At 34.5% G+C, this 25,984-nt stretch overlaps 1 protein-coding gene across 3 annotated transcripts in view; it reads left to right on the top strand.

Moving 5' to 3' along the window:
- The window catches only part of LOC105199739 (octopamine receptor Oamb), a 174,706-nt gene that overhangs the window by 96,265 nt on the left and 52,457 nt on the right, over positions 1-25,984 (top strand). The gene's annotated exons all lie outside the window — the stretch shown is intronic.

Genomic DNA, 25,984 nt, shown 5'->3' with positions numbered 1-25,984 from the left:
TAATAGCGAATCATAACTTTTCAGCGAGTGTGTAGAGAGTAATTGCCGAGCTTATTCTTGTAAGCTATCAAAGTCACTCTTCCATCAATTTCGCGAGAGAAAGAGAGAGAGAGAGAGAGAGAGAGAGAAACCGAAGAAATCCAATGAACCGAGATTACGGTACCGGCCTGTTAAGAAGTCGATACGTCCGTGTGCGCGGAACATCTGCTTGTGGAACGGATTAAGAACATTGTAAGGTCCCTACTTCACGAAACTTTTATCATCTGCGTTTTATATCGCGAGTGGAGAGTTGAAATAACGAATTCGCGCTTAACAGTATCGTCGATTTGTTACAATAACTTCATTATCTCTTCACGAACCCTATAAGGATTCCGATGCAGTTTAAAATTAATGTTCTTTCGATTATCAAAGTGTAAAGCGATATAATTGTGATATAATTAACGGTAATCATGATACCCAGCAATAATGTATCGACGTGCTTTATTTGTTGAGGAACGCAGAGCATTTCGAGAAATGCAATATTTAGTAACAAATGCGCTAGTTTTAAAGTTAACTTCGAAATCAAGGTTAGCAGGTTGATACGTGCACGTGTCACGAATGGTATCGAAGTTTCCGAGAAGGATTACGAATGTATTAAACTGGTATTCGAAGCTTCCTTGGATCTCTCTTGGAACTTCCACATTACGTATTTCATAAGAAATGAGCTAAGATGTGTTACTTAATTCAGGTATTCACCGATCATTCCACATCTCGTTCCACTTTCATCCGCAAATAAAATTATTACGGCAGTCATGATTTTCAAAATATATTTCTCTAAAATCTTTTATCACTGTTACTCGTTAAATATGAAACATATATCATACATGAAATACATCCGTAAAATAATTAAAAGCGTTAGCGATAATACGTTCACCGTTGAAATCCAACGCGGGTGAATTTCTTGAATTCACCGTCCGTTATGTATTGGCATCTTAATACTTTTGTCTCGGTATTTATTTTGCTGTTTTCACACTGTATTCTCTCTTTTCTTATTTCTCGCGATATCGCTGAAACGGCGTATTACGAGTATTTTCCTTTTCTCTCAATTATTGATTGCATGCTCGAAAAACGTTTACAATGCGACTCGTCGTGAATGTAGAACCGAAGATCCGCAACGCCCACGTTGTTAACGTCATTGCGCCCCGTTTTAACGATTTACAGGATACCGCTTGAAAAATTTACTGATTTTCAGCCTGTGGTTCGTACATTGCCTCGCGTCGAGGAAGTTTCATCGGAAAGTCGATATTATCGCGTGACGCGGCGCGGCCGCACGCGACATTATCGATATTAATCTATAAGCGAATAATCGACGTGACTCAATTTACGTGACAATACAGCCGTAATTGCCGGAAAAACGTCACGCTAACGCGGAATTTACGCTACCGGCTGTCCATATTAGTTGCTTTATGCGGCAATTTTCATCTTTCGTCGAGCCGCTCACTATTCTTTACGCCCCGCACGCGATATTTGTAATCACACTCTTCTGCACGTGCACTTTACAGACAATACAAGCGTGCAAAATTTATGCCTCTTTACTTCCGCGCGTTCCAGACTAAAAGAACGAGCCGTGTGTCTATGAATATGTCGACACATTATTGAAATATTTTATGTGAAGAAATCTCTTAAACGAAAAGCGCGAGAGAACTAAGAATCTTTTTTTAAATTTTATGTAATTTCAGAAGCATATGAGAGACACATTGACAGTGACAAGTTAGATTTTCTTCAAGTGAGTCTAGATTTTTTTTCTGTCACTTCAGATAAACGAAAATGCAAATTTAAACAATTTCTTATTTAAGAAGCATTGTTAAACTGTAATAACATTTAAGGGATTACATTACCTTCTCGATGCTGAAAAATTATTGACTTTTGAAAATTTTTTTTTAGAAAAAGAAAGAATAATAAATAAATCTAATATCTGCAAAAAGCACATGTTTCATTGATTATTAATGTATTAAAAAATGATTTTTTTACATTATCTTGAATATTTTAAAATGACTTTTAGGTCGGTATTCATAGTCGATTCGTATATTTAAGACCGTCTTAAATACCATCTTAAGATGTCATCAATCAATCAGAGAGTCGTATTAGCATCTTAAGATGGCGATTATTTATCTTATTTAAGCATCTTATTTAAGATGATTTTGAAACAAGAATTGACTATGTATACCGACTATAAATACAAGACACCTCCAATCTTAACCTTCTAAAATTTTATAAAACAAACAAAAATAAGAAAAATGATTACGAGCCTTTAGAATAATTATGTTATGAAAGTCTGACGGGTCAAATTTTAAAATTGTATAAAAATTAAAAATTTATGTCGTTTAAAAAAAATTCGATTTTATTTACAAATTTTCGACCTCTAAATGTTTATAAAAATTGTTATAATAAAAAATTTAAAAAAAATGATCCGACAGATAATCGAAAATTGCATTTTATACAAATGAAGACGCGTTTTATCAAAAGAAATTAAAAATTGTTAAAGTTATCGCGCCAAGACTTTTGAAAAACATAGTTTTCGTGAAACGCGTTTAAAGTTCGATAAAGAAAATTCATGTAAATAATTTTTGGACAATTTCTCGCTTTTTTTATGTGTTAGACACTATAAAAAATAATTTAAGATTTTTTTAAATTTAACTTTTTTGAAAATTGAGAAGATGCAACCCCTTAAATTATTACTAAGTTGTTATATTTTTATTAATTATGAATTTTATTAAGATCTCTTTATGAGATTTCTAATATATTTATGTTAGATTTTGTATTTATGGCAGTGTATTTAACACATCAACTACGGTTGATCTTACATAACATTAATTTAGCATGTACATTTGTACATATTTCACTACATAAATAGCTCCTTTGATTACTAACATTGTTGTTTGCTCTACAGTTGGCATATCTATGAAAGTTTACTTCCTAGTAACGTTTAATTGAAACATTTCCATGCACTTCTGTACCGTCACGATCACAGTGTAAATTATTAACGTGTTGCACGCGAAATGTTTTGCATCATTAATTTTCATTATCACGTGCATCTTTCGACGATAGATTGAGCATGTGTAGCTGTGCTATTAATAATTACTGTTTGTAATTCGTTATGAGCTCGTACACGCGAGACAACGCGAGCGAATCATTTTGCTCTTCCCAATTAAATATTACGTAATTCTTTATTTATGTGTTCCAATAGGTTTACAACGTATTGTATAAATGAATACGTATCTGACGTTACTGACCTACCTAACTACGAAGTGACTCGACAACTTGGTTACGCAGCTTGTTTAATAGCACAATGCGGTTCATAGATGGAAATGTCGATTTTACTCAACTTTAAGCATTCTTCCTGTAAGATAACTCCGGTATATGCCTACCGTAATTTATCACGTGCTATTCACTGTGTTAAAAAAAAATGAACCTATACCAATAAAATTTTACAATGTCTCTTGCTATAAAAAAATTAGTAATATAAAATATTTATTTTCTAATTTTAAAATATTTATATTTGAAAAAAAATACTAAAAAAACCCTTGCATTTTTGTCGTAGATTCCATAGAATTGGAGGAAACAATTTTTTACATTCCCTACAACAATTATTTTACATCATGATTGCGCTTACTACGTTGCTATCGATTCAACACAATAGTAACTTGACATAAAGACACATAGCAGCGTGTAAATTACTCTCTCTTACTTCTTTTTGTGTTTTTCTGACTTCTATGTCATAAATCCTCACGCAACGTAAATAGCGGAGTTACCCTAGTAGTTGTAGTGCTTTATAATTAAAGATAAATTGATTTAACCGTTATCAGTATTTCCAATGAAATGTTACAATGTTTGACAATTCTGGCATCCTGGAGAATGTAAAGCTATTTAAATTTTAAATATATTCTAAATAAATTTAAGCACATAGAGTTATTAACATGTTATAATTAATATTATGACGTTTATAATTATCATTAATATTACGTTATTAAAATTTAGATATATTATAGAATATTATGTTATTATAGATATTGAATGTTAATGTTATTGTATAATGACATATATTCAAATTTATTTATATTATATTAATAATATTTAAATTTCATACAATAATATAATATTTCATATCTAAATTCTGTAATATCTAAGTTGATTTATTATAGCAGTATTTAAATATTACAATAGCATCTACATATATTTATATTATAATTATGAACTAATTTTAGATTTTTTGTATTATTTTTATTTTATAACATATAATAGATCTGTTCAGGTTGCTTGCACTTTTTGCATTTAGAATCTCCGCTTTCTCTCTCTCTTCAATTCCTGAATGTATACTTATTTCGTTTTAAGTAAAAACATTTTTTTGAGATTTTAAACAACACGAACAAATTAATTTATTAACGTTTGCTTCATCTTGTCTAATCAAATTCAAAGAATTCGCATCAACTTACCGCATCGATCTCGTCGTTAATGACTCGAGATCGAATTACAATTGATGTCACGTCGATGGTTGGCGAACAAAGAACTTATCGGTTTACGAATTATTTAATAGACTGACAAGACTGCGAGCACGCGCGTGGCAATTTCGAAAACTCGTTTAAATGCGCGCGACCGCTGCTGCACCACGATTATTATTTCCGACGTGGGCGCGCAATTTTTGCAATAGCAAACAATGCTTTCATTCGGGGAAAATTTGTCGGACGTGATATGTGGCCGTCAGTATTGTTCCATGATTCCGCAGTGATTAGCATTCATCGAACTGCCTCGAGATTTCGATTGCATACTTCTAACGCATCATTAGCGTGATACTCGTTTATACTCGCGTGAGAAAAATTAACATACATTTTCGTAATAAAATAAAGATTAATCTGTAACAGCACAATTTAAATCGAATAATGAAACTAATATACCAAATTATTTTGCGCGAGCGTAACAAAACTGTTGAATTTTCAGGCGATTCCGGGGCAGCAATTTGTGACGAATTTAACCAGCGCGCGATTCGCTGAGCGAAATATCGCGTTTATTAACGATCGCCAAGCCTCTATCCGACAGGCACGCCAGTGGTAAGGTTCATTATCGTCGAGTCAAACGCGACGATGTAACGCATGAATTCTATTACTCACGGGATTACTATGTAAATGGCGGGAAATTATACAGATCAGCCGGTAATTGCGTGTTGTTGAGCGTATTTTTCAAAGACAATCGTTGGGAGATACAGTAAATGTTTGTTATGTTACAAAAACGCATACATAATTAATGCTCGGCAGCAAAACGATGATGAGACGTAACGTCGGTGTAATATTCTTCTTCTCGTAATATAAGAGATCAATCTTATTCTGATATACACAGTAAAAAATAAAATATCCTAGAAAGTCCACGCTAAATTTTAAGTTAAATTAACTCGAAAGATAAGTTAAAATAACTCTTATTTTAAGTTATTTTAACTTGAATTTTGAGTAATTTGAAGTTAAAATTTAGAGTGGACTTTCTGGGACATGCAAATATGTTAAAATTAGATTTTCTTTTTTTTACTGTGTACGTATAGTGATGAATTGAAGATCGTTAGCGGAAAACGGACTGCTATAATACAATTGAGAACAGCGATGCAAAGATTTTAATAGACATTAATTTTATCATCTTTACACTCAGGTGAAATCGCAACGAGCTGGTAACACCGTTATTTCGGGCTGTACTTTTTTGGGGGTAATAAATCGCGAGTACACCGCGGGCACTAGTCATATATGCAGCGTGAGTAAATTTCCGAGAAGCGCAACAAGAAACTTTGCTGTAATTCAAACCTCGCTTGATTAACTTGCTCTTTGCGATGTCACCTGCAGAACGATCGCGCTGTGTACTATTTGAATAGAAATGGAAACCCTTTCTTAGTGGAATTATCATACTACAAATAAGAGTATTTATGCTGGATGAGGTCTAACTAATTTTTTTTTTTTATTTTATTTATATGGGAACATTGAAATACAGGATGATTGTTAAAACTTTAAAAGATTTTAAAGACTGACTCCTCACACTAACTTAAAACAAAAACTTTACGTGATCGTATATTTGATTTAATTTTAAAGATATAGGATGTGAAAGTTGTGAAAAAAGAATTTTTTTTTTCTTCTAAAAATTTCGCAAACCATTCGGATTATTTTCGTGTCATTCAAACGTGCAAAAAGTTTCATAAAAATAACTCTAGCGGTTTCCAACATTTTTGCAAAAATGCATTTTTTTCAACTTTGACATTTTATATCTTTGAAACCCACTTCAAACATATAATCATATGAAGTTTTCGTTTTGAATTGGTATGAGGAATCACTCCTTACAATTTTTTAGAGTACTTAATAAACACTCTGTATAGTGTATTTCAATATTTTATGTACAAAGAACGGTTAAGTATTACATATAATATATAAATTTAGCTAGATTATAATTGTAAAATACAATTTTAAAAATAACGTTTCTCATTATAGATTGTAAAATAATTATGTGGGACATTTAAACTGGTTGCTAAAATGTCAAAACTTTTGTAACATTATCCACCATGCTGGTACGTCCTACATAATTATCTTGATGATTTAATAAAACTACTTTCAGGTCTTTATTCGGCTAAATCTTTAGATGTTTTAGCAAAATTAATTTTTTGTAGAATTTTTACAAAATATATCTAATAAATTAAATGGATCTTATTTAGCTCAGATTTCTTATAACAGCGTATAAAATTTCTGATAAAGCGACATGTTATACTGTATAAGATAATTCCCATATCGTATTTTTAATGCTTCGAATAACGTCGAACAACTCTTTTAATGAATACGAGCCGCAAAATTGGAGTCCTGGAATCGTTGATGCATCTCGTACGAAAGCCCCAACTGTGAGATTATCCATCATCCAGTCGCGACTTAATAACCCCTTTTTGCAGGCAAATGGATTATACGAGTTACGAGTGGTGGTTCTCCGGAGCTGCGACAGTCTCGCAATTAAGCCAGTTTGTACCGGAAACGATTGTCGGTCGAGAGAGAGAGACATAGTTCAAAGTGCGGCTTTGCTTACTCTCTCGGTGGAAACGCGCGAAAAAGAGGGTCTACTACGGGCAAGAGGAGTCGGGTTAAAAGGGGCGAGGACGCGTCTACTGAATGTCAATAGGGCTTATTAAAGTCGACGCTGAGTCGGTGCACCAGTTGAGCTTTGCATGCGTTCGTTTTACGTCACACGAACGTACGCGGCACACGGAAAGAAAGAATGGATCAGCGATGCGAAATGCACACCATCCCATAACATGTGTATGTGTGTGTTCGTGTCTGTGTATTTCTGCAAGTACTCATTCCAGCTGGAACAGCTTTTCGAGTGTTTCATTATCACGCGATCGAGTAATGCTCGACGATAACCCGTGACGCTTATCGATCGTCCCGCCGCTTAATTTCACGCGTAATACGAGTTGTATGGACAGCCTAAACGAGATCTCCTGTATGCTGATACTTGTGCGAGAGACGCGTTGCGCACTCACGGAGAAAGAATTCGACAAATACGAATTTCAAGAGTTAATGACATTATCAATTATTGATGTATAATTTCGTGGAGGGCTCTTCTCGGCACGGTCCCGTTCGCTCGCAATATTTTCCCCCCAGCGATCGTTGCGTGCAATTCAATTTTCTCGCGATCTCCCACTTGTCGTTCGCTTTATTCATCACCGGCGCTCCGGCTGGAAAGCGTTCCTAATCGCGAGCGAGGAAATGAGGAACGCGGGAAGAGAGTACGGTCGCGTTCAATTAGCGCTTAACAATAATTACCATCTCTCTCAGGAGGTGGCAGCTATATTTTTTTTTTTTTTTTTTTGTGTGTGTGGAGAAAGACTCATTACGTCGCACAAACAACGTCGCCACTAGTGTTTCGCATGAGTCCAACGATAAACACATTACGAAACTAGTCTGTGAAGACTCGTAATTTTGATGTAAAGTGATTATGCGAATGGGATCTGGCCGGTCGCAGCGCGAGCGCGACGACGCGGCGGCGGCTTTTGCACTGGCAATGAGATGCAAAGCAGATTGTAAGACGTAAGAATGACTGTCGGAAGTGGCTCGTAATTTCGAGTGAGCAATAATCGAGCGATGCATGTTAAGCAGCCACGAGCACGTGCGCGTACGCGAATGATTTCGTTATATAAAAGTGGCTCTCGGAGTCCGGCTCGAGAGCACTCGCTTTTTTTTTAATTGCATAAGGGTTTTTTTTTATTTTCTTTTAGGGAATTTTATACGTGCTATTTTCATCTCTTGAAAGTATTTGCTTTACAGAGGCTTAAAACGGCGCTCCTTCTCTCTCACTCTTTCTCCCATCCACCATGCGTCCATATTCGCTTCTGTTATGAGAATAGTATTTCAGTCTGAATATATTAATGCAATATTCCCCGTTGAACAAGCCATAAGGCATCTATGAAACTTCATAGTTGCTCATAAAGTTAGAAATTTTTATCTTTTATTGATATTGGAAAGGACGTGTCGTATGATGTGAATAATACTTTTAATAACATTCCCTCGATCTTTTTATCGCCGGTTCTTTTTTTTTTTGTTTTTTTATCTTTCATTTGTACCCGGCAGTTAATCGGTAATACATCGAACACTATCTGCAAAAAAAGTTCATGTAAATTTCACGTCCCAGCGAGGTATTATCTCGCGCGGCGAGATTTCCGTTCAAACTGGGTATTTAATTAACGAAACATTTTGACATAAAAGCGGTACGCCCGTTGATTCCCGTTAAAACCAAAACCAGGTGTAATTAATTAAAGCGCGGTAAGATATTTTCTCACGCGCTACGCCCATCGTACGCAGCTCTGTCACATACGTTTCACTGAAATATATATTTAAATTTCTCTCTCTCTCTCTCTCTCTCTCTCTCTCTCTCTCTGTCATTCTTCCTTTCTCTCTGTGCGTATCGATTCACCGTTTTATGTACACATACCTACACAAGCCTTTGCCTCGCCGCGTACGCAAACGCGTCTCTGTGCGTACGCAAGCGTGCCCAATTCTTTTTCTTCTTTTTTTTTCAATCAACGATGCCATTGAATCGCAGACTTTTCAAACTCAACGACGCCTGGGCCTAAGTGGCCATCGCGCGCGCAACAATAGCGCGAGATGCGCTTTGAACGATCGACAAGACTCGTGCTTCTCGCGCAAGAGATCGCGATTCAATCTATTCGTCCAATTGTACGCGAGACGGCTGCGCGTGGACCCGCTGTGAAACGCCGCGCGAATACCGATATTTGCCAGTGACCAAACCGCATTCGGCGTTTCGCATAAATGCAGATGAGCCCTCATCCCGATCCTTTGTGCATTTCGCGCGCATATACGTATTGCGGATGCGTATGCGCGCATTGTGTGCGTATACGTGTGTGCGCGTGGTATAATTAAATCTCGGTCTATTTAGAGGAATCTACAAATCGCGGAACAAAGAGTGTGGTAAAGCGAAAAAAGACCCCGTACGATTATAGAACGGCGGGGTTGTGGATGCTGCGGGAGGCGGGGGGAGAGAAGGGCGAAAAAAAGATAGAGAGGAGGCGGCATGATGAATTACGGATGACAGTGCTTTGATTATGAAATTGCATGCAAAGCAGCTCTCTTTTAATATCTTTGACGATATGGGCTTTGTACAATATTGCTGGCGCTGCATTTTCTAAATATTACTTCTCGTTGAAAATGGAACTGCAGGGACTTATGATTGCCATTTCTGTGAACATTGATAATGATAGCAATATCATCAAATATATTACATCTCCGCAAATATTCAGATATAATGCCACGTAAAAGCGATTGATTTATTTTTTTCTACTTATACAAATCTGTCATTGTATTCAAACATTGTCGATCTATCATGTATAACAATTTAAGTCTGTCTCTCTCTCTCTTTCTCTCTTTCTCTCTCTGGGATGTTTTAAATCATCTATTGTATCGAAGAATAAATCGATGGTTTAAGCATTTTATATAATAAAATAGTGAGAAGTTTAAGTCTCAGATTTAAGCTTAGTTCCTATTATAAGTTTTTACTTAGACTTGTTCTTCATAACAATAAAAAGTTAATCCGCTCGTATTATAAGAACGATAAGTAGTATGAGGTTAAAAATGGAGTTTTGAGTACAATTTTAAATAATTTATTTGTGTATTACATTAATTCTACAACGGAATTTTTTGGACTAATTTGATCTTCTTCAGCCATCAACTATTTAAAAATTAAATTCACTATTGTGATCAATGTATTCTTACTAATATATTTGTTTTTTGCATCTATATGTCAAGAAATCAGGCAAATTTACGTTCCACTGTTTTTAATTTTCCGTTTTAGCCATTTTCCTTATGATTTAGCTTTAAAATCTTACGCAAACCAACTTGTATACATGCAAGCTATATAATCATATGCATAAAGAAAATTATTCAATTTCATTTTTCGCGCATTCTTATGATGGACCCTCTTCCCACACTGTTAAAAATTAACACAGCAAAATTTAATGTAATCTAACATGAACAAATTTTAAACAGGTACATTAAAAAAATGTAATATTGTCAAGTGTACTAAATTTCACGCGCCTGTTTTTCAATAATAGACATATTAAATTTAATGTACTTGTGCAATTTAAACATATAGAATTTTATAATATTTTTAATAGTAGAAACGCGGATGGGTCTTAAACCTGAAAACCTCAAGTTAACCAGAAAATAAAGAACCGAGTCCCAGAGTATAGAACAGAAATGTAATTTGAATTTGAACAGATTTATAATTGATAAAGACTCCTCGGTATGGGTAACAATACATCTTTACGTCGTCGAAGGAAGCTGTCCTTTGCGAATTGATACACATATTTAATGCGCGTAGGTAAGCACGATTCTCTCCAGGGCCGTTTATGTCATTCCATCATCTCCACGAATCGTTAAGTCGTGCTCCACGGACGGTAAGGGCAAGTCATCGATCATCATGTGATCATTCAAGGCAGTCCGGCACAGTGGTCTCTGTTACGGGCGAGATACGTCAAAGATCAACCACGACAAATGACATTAGTTCCCGCGGGATCCCCCGTTGCTGGGGTCACGCGAGAATTAGGGGCGACCGCTGGCGTCTTCGTTATTTTTGGTGATCCCGATGGCGCTATAACTTTCCTTTTCTCTTTTACGAACTGACACAAAGTGTACTCTTTTCATTTGTTAGTCCGACGTAAAGATCGAGCAATTGCGACGCGTCTTCTTTCACCCGTCTTCGGCGTAGGTGAAACTTATATATCCCCGATAGGCACGTTCTGCAAATATTGCACAATCAGTCATCATGAAGATTTCTTAATAATTGTGTTAGGATGACACGTTATAACGCAGCAGTTTTGTCGAAATAAAATAGTATTTATCAAAAATTAGAAATCTAAATTTGAGGTATAAATATTTTACAATTATTTAAAAATTGCAATATTTCTACATTATAATTTAGGAATTATTTTGTATTTTTTTAAACATGTATATAAATTAAAATTACATTTCTAAATGTTTTATATATAATACAACTAAAACAGTTTTTTAAATTATTAAACAAATTTTTAAAAAATTTAATTTTGCAAATATATCTACTATGATTTGTTCTATTGTTCTAATTTTGACAAAATACTACTTTGAAATCAGTTTTTATAGTCACACGGGGTCAATTTGAAGGTTTCAAGCTCTATATTTTTAAGATCATTTAAAAAAAAAATTTAATTTAAAAAGTTGACTTTTTTAGTAAAACATTTCTCAAAAATGTTTATCTCCGCAATTTTTTAAAATACGTTACAAAAAACGTATAACATTTTAGATTTTAATTGTAACGTATTTAAAAAATTACGAAAATAAAGATTTTTGAAAAATGAGTTTTTCTAAAGAAAATCGAGTTTTCTAACTTTTAATTTTTAATGTATTTCTATGTTCTACAATGTTTCAAATATACTCAGCCCTTTTTTACTTTAAATAACGAAAAACTAAATATGGCAACCTGTTAAATCCGTTGAGGTCATTTTGGCGTTGGTATAACCATTACGGAACTTTCGAGAGCAGTGAGCACGAAGGATTAATTGCGCAAACAGTTGTCAATATTTTATAAAAGCTTAATACTTCTACATTTATGTTTGTAAATATATCTGCATAATTGCAATTTATAATTTTTACATCAGATTTTATCTTATAATTTAATAAATGTCGTTTCAATAACTTGTCGATGTTTTCAACGTGAACCAATGTATATATCTCTATCGTTTATTAAATTTTCACCGATTTCAACATTACTTTAGCACAAGCGTATTTAATTTTTTTTATGCCAGCATTTAAAATGCTACCGTAGATAGAAAAATTATTCTATTTTATATGAAATAAATTTAATTATATTTTTAAATGCCACACGATTATGAAGGATACAAATAACTGGGATACGGCTCTTGACATTTATCACGCAATTAGAGAATTGAAATGCTCGATAGCTGCGTCCACTGTCATTTCTTTCGCGTGCTACAATTACTTCTTTCGCACTTAACGTCCATGGCAATTTTACGCGCCACTTTTGCAAATAGTTATTCCACGTGGCGGACATGCAAGAATGAAACTGCTATCACTTCGCGTTCATGAAGATAAACGAGCGTATCATGGCTCTCCGACCTATTCAAATATGCGATTCCGAGATGAAAGACCGTCTCAATTTCTCCCCGACACGCGTACGTCGTCGCGGCGCCTCTCTCTCTCTCTCTCTCTCACTTGGTTTCTTCTTATTATTTATCAAACTCAAAGAATATATTTTGCGCGCGTCGCAGCATTCAGTTACGGTGCGCCGTAAAGAAAACGTAAATTCATGATAAATATTGCTGTTTACGAACATCCCATTTCTACGTTCCATTTGAAACATGCATTTTGAAATATCAAGCTGCGAAATATCAAGAGGCACGGAGGCATGAAACATTTAACACGATGAATCATAATTCCATTCACATTTTTATTGGCAATGCCATAAATATAATTAAAGGAATATCGAAAAATGTCTGCAAAAGCACTTTGAGACGCTTTACTGCAATTACTCCGGCTACTTCGAAACTGTAAGTAAATTGCAACGTAAGTAAAGTCAGGAAGAAAGTGAGGCTCGAGCGCCATGCTAGAGGAAGTATATATTTGATGTACTCTTCAAATATTTGTTAAAAGTTTGATGCGCGCAGATGATGAGACTTACCGCAAATCTTATTATTGCCTTTTGCCCCCTCCCCCCTCCCTTTCTCTCTCTCTCTCTCTCTCTCGCTCTCTCTCTCTCTCTCTCTCTCTCTCTCTCGCGTCGCCGTTGTACGGCAAACTGTCCCAAGTCATAATCGTCTTTTTCGGGCTTCCCTCTTCTGCGTTGTCGCCTTTCGGAGAAATCTCATTTACACCACACCCCGGACCATTGCATGCACCACCACGATACAAGTACGCATTACACAGGGGTGCATAAAATTATACTTCTTATGCATTATACAGAGTAAAACTTCGCATGGGGGTGCATTGTAAATGAAACGCAAGTTTTATGTCACACTCTCGTTCTTTTAATTTTACATATCTTCGCGGTCCGAAGATTAATGGTGAGGGAAGGGATGAGAGGTGTAAAGGGCGCGTTTTATCGTTGAGATAGATTTAATTTTTAAGCAGTAGATAGATTTGAGTCTTCAAATATATTGCTTTAAAAATACTGCTCTTCACGAGATTTTAATTTTAAAATCTCATGCTTTGCATAATGCGCCCGTGCAGCACTCACAATCAGATCCAACGATCTGTGATTTATACAACCGCGTTGCATAATAAATATGTAGCGCTTTATCTTTTTATTTATAATTAGATAATTTCCGCCAAGGATTTTATTAAAAGTTAACACAGTTTGTGAACTTTGTTAGAATTACGCAGTTATTTACAACTGTGTAATTTCTACTAGAACTTTGGTTGAGAATTTGGTTAGAAAAACTTGTTGGAATATATGTTGCTAGATTGTAAATTGTAATTAATGACATTACAAATAAACGAGCAGATGAAGCTTGGATATTGCGGGGGAACGTTGTTAGCGGAAATCTTTTTTTGCGGCGAAAGAAAATGTCGAAATTGAGGTTTAACGAAGGCGAAACGTATAAGCGATTTTAATTATGCAACATTGTGTGCCGATGTTGACGTGTAAACGTAAATTTCACGACGACGCGGACAGGAAGATCAAGCAAGATGGAAGGAAGGAAGCCACCGAAAGGAAAAATATCCGGTCTTTCGCTTTGACTTTAAAATCGACCTTAAGTGCTTGCCGAAAGCGTTGAATTACGTTGTCGAGCGTCTAAGGAAATATTTTTCCCCGGAATAAAAATGTCGTCGCAGGATACATCGCGCGCGTTATTAGCGTGCGCTTATCGTGCACGATAATATTATTTCGCGATTCTTTTTAAACACATTATGGAGTTAATTACACCCTATCGATTTTCCGTGACGCCATTTAATTTGCGTGCACGCCGCCCTAGAGGGAATATAAACGTGTCATTCTCTGAATGCTACATCGTCGACTGTGGTTCAGTTAGTCTTCTTTTCTTTCTCTCTCCCTCCCTCTCTCTCTCTCTTTCTCTTTCTCTCTTTCTCTCTTTCTGTCTCTTTTTCCATTCTCTGATCACTTTAATTCTTCTCACGTAAAGTTCCAAGTCGCCGCGTCGTTACAATCGTCTCAAAGTAGAGAAGAATCGACACGGATAGAAGGCCAGTCTTTTCCGAGTAGAGGCCATCCAAGTGACCGACTTTGCGGAAAGAACACGCGAGTTTCTGAGCTCTGGCTTGCTCGCCTAAAGTATTTCACGAACGAGTGTTCTCTCCGATATCAATTAATCAGCAGCGGTCGCTCGAGCACGAGACGCGATTAACCGCAGAGTCTTCCTGCTTTTTACTTTTCGTTGGGCTCTGCTTTTTCCACGACCGGTTTAATGGCCGTGTTCCAAATTGGCACTTTGTCGTTAAGGAAGTACGAGGGATTTTAGATAGATGCACGACCTCCTTCGATGGCAAGTACCTTAAAGATCGAATAATAAAATTTGTTACCGAGACGCTTAGTAACATCCTGCAGCCTGTAAAAACTTGTTACGATGCCGTATTAAAGAATGAATTAAGGATCTGTAAAGATCGTTTATATGCTTTTGGACAAACACGAAATTTAAAAAGAAATTATAATATGAGTGAACGATTTTACAATTTCATGAATTTATATTTTTACTCACAAATATTCCGTCTCATTTCCATTTCCTTTGTCGTTTTGTCTTTTATTTCTTGTTCGTTTTTTTTTATTCACTTTTTTATTCAACCTACTTTGAAAACTTTTGTCTTTTATTATCAATCTCGCATGAAAACTATATTTTCCTGATGCTTTGTTCTCTTTCAAAGTTATATAATTGTTATAAGATTTGATTTTATTCTTCGACACACTCACTTTACATTTTTTAAATTGAACATAGATTAAAATTAGTTTAATAATGTAACATTATAAAATTAATAATGTAGGAAAATTCTTTGCTTTTTTAATTATTAACTCAGAAAATTAGTGCAAAATAGTTTAAAAATGATATGTAACAATAATTGTGATAACATTTAAATACTAGATTATTTGTACACTGAGAGAAAAAAGTTTGATGTTTGTAACTATAATTGATAAAATAATTATCATTAGCAGCTTCAGTTTTATTATTACTCCTCCAATATTAGCAGTGTTGCGTTTAGAGAATTTAAAATTATTTAAATAAAGATAGGATAAATTACATGTAAATATATCTTACACTTAAATCAGATAAAGATGATTTAATTTCAATTTATCTAGATAAAGGATAAAATTAAATATATGATTTTATCTAGATAATTTTTAGATAATATTGCTATTGAGCAAATCAATCTAGGTTATGAAAACAATATATCCACATTTTTATTTCCAAATCTTTATTTCTTAAAAACAAAAGTTTTTTAATCTGATAACATACTTTTTTAATTTGAATCAATATACAAATAAAAAGGTTAAGAGATAGAAGACTCACATAGTATAATGACTAACAAAATTCTTTGTAAAAGTTTTCTAATTTATAGTTACGGGGAAATTTTTACATTGCACTATCACTGATCTGTGCAATCTGGGCTGCGTTCCGATATACTACATTGCCAGTACTAAAAATCTAGTTCACGTTACATACTATAGATTTTTAGTGCTGGTAGTGAATTTTAGAACACAATCTACCACTTTGAAAAATTCTCCTGTTAAGAGAAGTGATAATTTGGAAGTTGAAGCTAAAAACAATACTTTATTTATTTGTTGTTTACATTATCTTAAATAATTTAAAAAAACATATTTCTTTACCTAAAATAAAGATGAAAATAATATATATTAATAATAATCCAAATAAAATAAAATAAAACTGTTTTTTTTCCTCTAAATTGTTATCTAAGTAATTTTATATAAATAACTTTAAACACTCAATGTAAACAATAATAATTTCATGTTTATGTTCTACCAACTTTGAAAAACATTTACTATAAATTATGATAATTTAAATATTAAATATTTGATATTATACAATAAAATAATAGATGGTAGAAATAAAATGAACATTTTATATTAAATACAATCACAATTGTAGTAATATAACTATGTTTTTAGCATTTGTTTATTATTTACATAATAATAATAACTAATAGCTATAATTTACACGATTTAAGCAGCTATAAAAGTATAAGTGGCATCAAAAATACATATCTATAAATTATAACTTGAATTATGTCAATTGCAGTCATTTTTTCTTTCTGTGTGCGAAATAATAAACAGTCCATAATCGCCAATATTTATTATTATTATTATTATTATTATTATTATTAAATATTATTAAATGAGGAAACTAGAGAAGAAAGATTATTGCTTAATGCGTTGGAAAAAGGAAGACGCCCGAAATTCTTACTCTTTTGACCCTATCCTGTAATGGAATCACGAAGTTCTACATGCCACGGGAGAAGTTCTCCTCATATTAACGTCATTTACCACACGCTAACCGCTGTTGCAGCGAATCGCGACGGTGTCATTTCCGACGCAGCGCAATCGCGAATGGCTGCAACGCAGTCGCGAATAGCTGCAGCGCATCGAACTGTCTCGATTCGCTTCGAGGATTCACGAAGTTTGCGTAAGGGTACAGGTAAGTTTGAGCTTTACTTATTCCATATGGTGCAATGCGAGTAATGTAATGTCTGCGCACCGCGTGGCATCGCACATTCGCCTGCATGCCCAGGATTGAAAGTTCGGACTTGAATCTCGCTCAAGGAATTTTGAAAATTTCTGTAACGACGGAAATGCGGATGTCCGGAGGTCGATTAAGGACGCAACGTAAGCCGAGCGAGGGAATGCGAGAGAAAAACGCAGGACGTGAAGCGTTCGCCAAGTTTTTCATACTTACCAATCGTTTAACATAGAAAGCAAATTTGATTTTTAAATCGCTTCTTGAAAGATGTATTTCCAAATACGGGGGTCTATAAAATCTGTTCCCATCTCTTGTATTTCGGTAACGGTACAAAATTGTTAAAAATTACGAACACATATATTCGATCATCTCGAGAAGCTCTTTTGAGTGGTTGAAAGGGAAGAGTAACATTTCGAAATGATGAGATACGTGTTTCGCGGTTTCTCGTAACTTTGAATCGTTCTCGAAATGTAAGACGTGGCAACAAACTTTATAAACATCCTGTATACGGTTGGTATTTGCTTCTCTAGAAACACACATCTTAAACTAGTCTGCAAACTTTTCGCAAAAACGTCGCACAAATGTCATTCGTATCTTTATTAAGCGGAATGTAGTTTAAAGCAGGAATAAAACGCGTGTTCTTTCATTTATCGCCAACCTTGTATTCTCGTTCACTTTTATCTTCCTTTCGCGTGGCTATTTTTCACAACTTCTGTTTTTTGGGGAAATTACAACGTCCGCTGTCGCTCCGATTTTTTATCACACATGTGGGGAAGCATAAAAATGATTTCCATTATATGTAGCAGTGCAAACAATCGAGGTTCGCACGCCTGATTTTTTATTTGTAATAAATAAAGGGCAGGCAGACAAACGCGAGAGAAAGAGAGGAAAAGTGTAATATTTTTTGGCAAAATAATGTTGACAGTCGAACTAAAAAATTTTCGTCCCGTGTGTTGTTGGCATTTTCGTTGTTTATTAAGGCTTTTGATATATACATGTATATTATATATATGTATCTATGTATACATTTAGAGAAAAATCATCAATACTGGCCCTATATTACTTTTGGATAATATTTTTTTGAACAAAAGCTAAAATTAAAGCTTCAAAAGCATAAATACAAACTAGAAAGTGATTTTTATCAGATGATAAAACTGTTTCTATACTATTTCGTATTTTGTAATAGTTTTAATGGTTTTGGAACATCTAAAAAGAGCATCTGAGGAATTGGGCCCCAAAACTGACACCTTAAGTAATAGCACTAATAACATAATTCAAACACGGCACAGTAATGGAGCAGTTAACTATAAAATAAATTGATAAACAAAATAGTAAAATATGTTTTTATATATTAAACAACAAAGTTTATAAAATTACAAAGTTAGAATTGAATCCTTCCATTGCACTTTATAGGCTTTTTTGGTACCTTATTAGTGTATGTGTGAATCCGTAGCTATTTTTCCTGCTTTAAGATACTAAAGAAAATGTGAAGAAATTCATAAAACATCCGTCAATATTGTAGTTGAAGATTTCGTAATTATTTTCTTTTCTCACACAGAAGTGATCCATTTTACGTTGCACAACGATTTTATATTTTATCAAATCGTATTACGAGGAAAATATGAAAGAGAAAAAATATAAATAGTTTTAGGAAGCTACAAACATGTAAAATGATCTAATATTATTTATAATATACTCACTATTGTTTCAATTATGCAATTTGCAAGAAAAAGTCGTGCAAATTTTATTTTCGTTTTTCAAGATTTTTGTTTTTAGCATGAATATATGAAATATGAATTTTTATTTCTTTAATCGTCTGATCAGCTCATGTTTTTGTCAGTATTAATATAGTTTAATGTTTAGTTTCCGAGAAATACGGTGGTACCGCTTGAGAAGGGTAGGCTAGTACTGACGACTTCCTTCTCTCTCTCTCTCTCTTTATATATATATATATATATATATATATATATATATATATATGCATAGAGAATTTAAAAAAATAATAAAATTAAAAGATAAAACTCTTTAATCGATTCCAAATTATCTTTCCTTTAATAAAGTTATGCCTGGAAATTTCAAGTTTGCTACGATATATTTAATGTCGAAAACTGTGAAAGAAAATTATGGAAAAAGATAACACTGGCTGAGCGGACTTGCAAATTTGTCATAGAATTTATAAAATAGGATATTATTTCGTTACCTCTCTGTACCTTTTGTACTGAAAATGTTCGAAGAGCCGTCTACGATTGGTGATAATCACGGAAGGTCGGTTTTCGAGTTTTAAAATTCCTCGAGCAATGTCTTCGCGATCTAATTTTCCTTGCCGCACACGCCCAGTAAAATACGCTGTGGAAATTTCTGCGCGGAACTAGAGCGGATTCGCGTAAAGTTTTATTTCGATAGTCTATCCCCCTCCGTTTGCAATGCGACGCGTATAGCGGAGCATCGACTAACGGCTCCTTCCCTTGTGAGATCCCACAATCGAGCGTAGCTGACGCAACGCTTGTATACAGACGCGAACAATCTGGCGATCCCAAATTATCTGTGCGAACACAAATAAACGCAATTTTTGGCTGTCCGTATTTGCGCCGCCAGACAGAACGGAGCCATGCTATTATCGCCTCCGGGAAAACACTGACCGTGGTGGCGGATCTCTCGTCGTTGAACCATGGCATTTCGACTCCCGAGTAATTTTGCCGTTTATTTCCCAGCCTTCTCCTCCCGAGGATCGGAAAATCATTCAAACGTGTCGAAGCTTAAGCTACCCTTCTGCGATGACTTCTGTAATTTGCTTCGGGAAATCAATGGAAATTAAAGTAGAAAACTCGAATCGACGATTTCCATCCGACCGTCCATTTCTATCGTTGTATACGGCTTTTAAAATAATGTACGTCTGAGCGAAATAACGTTCGTAAAAAATTGTAATGGTATAAAACTGGAAGCTGCATGAATAAAGAGATTTTAACTGAATTGCATGGCAGGAGATAGTAAAAATAGAATTTTCACCACTCTCTCGTACAAAATTATTTGGTATAAGAGTTTTCATCATAGAGTTATATAACGACACTGGCTATACTAAAATTGCTAGGTGTTACATTAAATATTTTTAACGCACGCGTGATTCTTTTTCATTCTCGAAATATGGAAAAGATATAACTTGTAGCTTTTGCCATTCAAAGAGGAAAAGATATACTATTAAATTTTTTTTTCACAAATTAGCATAATTAATATTTTCAGCGATAATTAATTTAAAAGATTTAAAATTTTATTAAATATCGTAAAATGAGATAACTTTGATCCAAGTTTTGAAAGTGTTTATCTCTTATTGTTGTTTAGCAGATTGTCCGATTTAATTTGGTATAAAAATGTTATATATAGTAATTAGTTAGAAATTATAACAACTTATTTATAATTCACGTCTTTGTCACGTGTAAACGAATAAGATCAAATAAATTGTGTTGACAACTGTCATAATATAACATTATAATTTTTATTGAGATATTTTTAATTAAAAATATCCAAATAAAAATTTTAAAGCTGTTATTACAGTTATTAATGCAATTTATTTTATCCTATTTATCTTAATGACTTATAGACATAATTAATCGATCCAAGGAACGTACTGCTCTCAAATTTGTAAAAATTGCACTCGGGATAAAATTACCTCAAGTCTTGGTAACATTGTCTGAAATTTTGAAAAATGTTTTTGAGGTCTTAAAAAAATTAAAGAAACTTAAAATAATAGCCCATTTGTTTCTTTATTCATTATAAACAAAAAAAGTTTTAGAAGTAATAATAGTTGGTTTCCGTTTGCCTTTATGTAATAGGTAGAAAAGAATTAAATGTTGGGCCAAGTATCCGTTTTACGGTACCAACTGATTCGAAGATAGAAATTCTTCGAAAACAGTCCAAAATTTCGTTGCAGCAGAAATACCGAATTTGCGGACATAATCGTAACGGCCGAGTAGCAATGTAATTAACGGAATTAGGCACATAACTGCGGTGCTTGCTTCGCTTTTGTCATGTACCAGGCTTCGGTGTACGTGGCATGTAGAAAATGACAAAGGACGAAGTATAATCACGAATCGCAGTGCGCGATCTTCAAATGTTTCTCATTAATATGCATGTACGTAATAAGTAGTAATCAATTATTGCGTAAACTAAATAATTACATCCATTTTTAACGAAGAGTGCATTGATCGACGCGAAAGTGTAATTAATAAAAAAGCCGAATGGATTAAATCTTTCACAGAAAAAAATTACCTTCAATTACATTTGTAAAAAGAAGAAGAAGAAGAGCCGGGATGAATTTCTTGATTTTTAATATTTATTTTCAATATATAATTTTGTTTGAAAGCATGTTATCTCGTTTAATATAAAAGAAGAAAATAAATCACGACATCATTTTATACGACGCGTTTAATTGTAGCTCGCATAATTACGGCATATGAGAGCCTGGTCAAGGATAAATTCGCGTATAAGCATGAAATATTTGTTGGTACACGATAATATCGCCGCGACGCTACGTCGCCGAGCGTCGCGGCGGCGTTTTCTTGTTCTAAGCGTATCCAAGCGCATCAATCTCTTTATCCTCTCTCTTGGCTCTCTTGGCCATTTTCCCTTGAAATCTCTCGCGGCTTCTTTCGCCCTCTCTCTTTCTCTTTCTTTCTCTTTCTCACCCGTCAACCTGGTGGCTTTATCAACGTTATTCACTGCGACCTACATACAAGTGCGCAACATAAATATTAACAGAATCCTGCGCGAGTTAAGATCGCACTTTGTGCTTGACGTTTGCTCTGACTATACGTGGTGCCAGCAGCCCTTGAAGTTCTAATTGACACTCGACCCAGGCCCGATACCTAAGGCCTGTAAGCTCCGCACTTATTGCCATCGCGCAATACATCCGCTGGAATTTGTTCAGACACCTTAGAGATGCATGCTCGCTTCGTTTGAGCGCGTGGGCGGAAAGCTTTGGTCTACTTTTCTTAACAAGCTTGAGCTTAATAATCGAAAACACGGATTTGCAAAGAAGGACCAGGGCTTAGAACAAAATATAGCTTTTGACAAGATCGCATCGAATTTTTCCTTTATATTTTATACTGGAAAGAGAAACAGAAAATAGTTTTATATATATACACAAGAATAATATTGATAAAAAACCGCTTTTGAGATTTTAGCGCGAGATTTTATTTTCAAAGAAATTTGGAGCATAAATCTTTTTTTTTTTTACATATGCCAAAAATATTCTAGAAGAAAATAGGACGGAACGAAATTATTCTCTCGGATTAGACTTTGCCTGCGGCATATATTATTCGTATATATGTATCTGTGCTGTCCTTTCGCTATTTTGACCCCCTCTCCCCCTCCCCTGCCCCCGGAAACTCGATCGACGTTTCCCTCGAGATATATTCACGATGGATCCCGTTTCCGGTGCATCAGCATGGTGCACGCCATGCGACCTTTACTTACATGAACTTTGACCGAGCGAATCGCAATATATTGCAGTGCCATTCGGTGCCGCGGTCACACATGAAGTTTTGTTTGTTAGTTCCTGAATATGCCCGCCCATCTCCGGCGCAGCGATTCGTGTGTGAACACCAATCTGTAAACTCCGACGTTCCCGCGAATACGAATATTGCTTAAGAGAAACACCCCTAACATACTAAATGGCACGAGCGTATAATAGAGTCCGATTCGAATTTTGATAAGATCCAAGTATAATAAACCAGGACTTTCCTAATTTGTTGGATGACAAAGCTACGTGTGCTTCAATTATTTTTAATTAATCTCTTAAACGGGACAAAGTAAAAAATAAATATTTTACACGTATGTAGATAGAAAGAGTTGTTAAATGCATCTCTTAACTAATGCGTAACTAGTCTCTTAATGCGTACTTATTTAATATTTTACATTTTTATTTTATTTTAAGCAATATTGATAAAAAAGTAGAAAAGTAAATAAGAAATAAATAATATAGACAAAACTTTAACAAGTTTTATTTTGTTTCGTGCATTCTATCAGCATTTAAAATAAATTAGGTACTTCTGATATAAATTTTTTATTAACTTATAGCTGATGAGATGATAATAACGTAATTATGCAATTTTACTTTGAATTGTTATATTTTCATATAAGAAACTTGTTGAATATTTTACTTTTATTGTATATACATATTTACAATTATCATAAAAATTAAATCGATATTTTTATAAACACAATCAAATTTCTTAATTCGTATCATCACAAATTTTATTATAAAAAATGATATTAATGTAAAATTGTTAAATGATAATAGTAAAACTAGTAAGTGGTATGAATAAAAATATGTCAATAACAAAAATAAATTTAAACCAGTTTTATTTCCGTGTTCTTACCTTTTTATTATTCTTATTTATTAATTATTAAATATTTTATCGTTTTTTTTTATTAATTATTAATAATAAAATAAGTATTAATTAATGTTTTCTTGTATTTTTAATTACTTTAATTCATAAATTCAATATTTTTGAAGATGTTATATATATAATTTAAAAGACCACAGGTACATTTTAGGCGATTGATTTTCTAAATTACATCCTTCACAGCATATTACAGTAACAAATTAATTTGGTATTACTGAAAGATTTAATATATAACAATAAGTGACTTAAACATCAAGCTATCTTTCATTCAAAACAGCACCAAATGCAAAATATTATATAATAAAAAAACAGCTCACGTGGAACGCATTTGGCAACTCTCTCCCAAGTACCAGTGTTAGTACTTGTTCGTAATATTTATTTATAATTTTGTAATGAATGCAAGACAAAGAGGTAAAGGGGAAAAAGGATGATTATGTTAGTGTAGAGCAAAAGGTTGGTCGCAAATTAGTGCATCTATTTATCCTGCAATGTCCCGTATATATGCATCTATAATATGTTACACGTACATATATTTTACGCATCGTCGTTTCGTACAATGTATATCTTGCAGCGGTGACTCAAACGCGCGCCTGTGTGATGCAAATTATAATTGTTTGCAATTACGGTGGCTGCGCTTCACCAATTAAAATGAATGCGACGTTTCGTGGGCGGTACCGCGAACACAGTTAACGTCGCCCTTTGATACATCGATACGTGCGGAAACGTACGGCGTGCGATTCGTACGGAGTACTTAGGTGTGGGCGGATTGCCCCAGAATTTCGTTAAGCGCAGTCGAATAAAAACTCCGACAGCCCTTTCCCCGCCCTACCTTCCATCGAGGCGTGGATATAGATAGAGGATCGCGAATGCTTTATCGCGTGCATTGCCGAGCACATGCACAACATAAATGCTCGCACGTTTAAATGCAGGATTAAGATACCGCTGTAAAATCAGGCGATTTGAATATCTCGCAGTCCAAGAATCTCCGAATTAAATCCGAAAATTGAAAATACAAACGCGCTGAATACGCATTCATTATTTTCGCTTTAAACGTGCAGCAGCAGTTTTGAACGAGCGAGAAGCTTTTTCCCGGTATTTCGACGCTTTAATTTAAATCTCGTCCGGATGTTTCTCACAGCATTAGATTTATTTCGCATTTTATGTACTATAATTAATAATCACTCTTCACAAATAACAGCATATCAACGTACATCCGACTAACACGGTATAATCCCAAATTGCGCAGAAGGTATTTTCGTCGAAATTCAATTATTTTGAAAAAGGGAATGCATTGGCTCAAAAACGCGAAAGCTAAATGACGAGGTGTTGACAAACCCAACGAGATTAGATATTAGATATCTGAAAAATTAGATATCTGAAAAAAATATACCGATCGATCAACTTCAATTCAATTCAGCTATTGCGCACATCTTCTCGTTTGCTGAAAGGTATTATAGATATAATTTTCTTTGATGAATTTTGTTTTTCTTAAATTAATCGTACGTACGTAATTGCATATACATGAATGTAATAGTTCACCCCAAATACTCTCTGGAAACACGATGAAAGATACAATATCGACGACGATATGTGCAAGTCAAAGAGGATACTACCCGCCCCGAATAATTTCCCGTATCAACGACCCTTATCGCTCCGGAACGGTCCGCAAACAGTTCGGCCGAACCGAGTAGGATCTTCCTTATAGCATGCCAGAGAAATTTTCTCGACGGCGGTCTTCGAACGAGCCGCAAAGTCCCTTCTGTCCTTTTATCGGCGGGATGCAGCTGGGGAATATGAAAATAATATTACCAATATCTCGAGTATATGTACACGTGTGTGCATGTGTGTGCATGTGTGTGCGTGTGTGTGCATGTGTGTGTGTGTGTGCGCGCGCGCGCGCGTGTGTGTGTGTGTGTGCGCGTGTGTGAGACGAGGCATGACGAAAAGTACAATTGCGAATCTGACGAACACGGAAACGAAGTCAAAATATCGAACGAGAAAAAGATACCTTGAACTTTCTATTATTAAAAGACTTCTCTTGAAAAATGCAGAGTAGTTTGGGTGGGTCTATGTAGAAACGATTATAATTGGTAAGTTTAAACATTGAAAAAAAAAATATTTATTGAAAAACTGAAATATTTAATAGTCTGATACGTTCAAATAAACATTGGGTTGATTCAACAATTATTTAGTTATACAAAAAAGGGTATAGTTCACTCATGTCAACGATTAACATTTTTTTTAAATAAAGAGTTAGTTAAACTAATTTAGTATTTAGTTGGACGTATCGATACTAAATATTTAAGGTTTAAAAAAGCTAGTTTTC

Source organism: Solenopsis invicta, chromosome 16 (genome assembly GCF_016802725.1).
Source record: "Solenopsis invicta isolate M01_SB chromosome 16, UNIL_Sinv_3.0, whole genome shotgun sequence".
Lineage (NCBI taxonomy): Eukaryota > Metazoa > Arthropoda > Insecta > Hymenoptera > Formicidae > Solenopsis > Solenopsis invicta.
The sequence above is the reverse complement of the archived record's forward strand: the minus strand, read 5'-3'. Positions and strand labels throughout refer to the sequence as shown.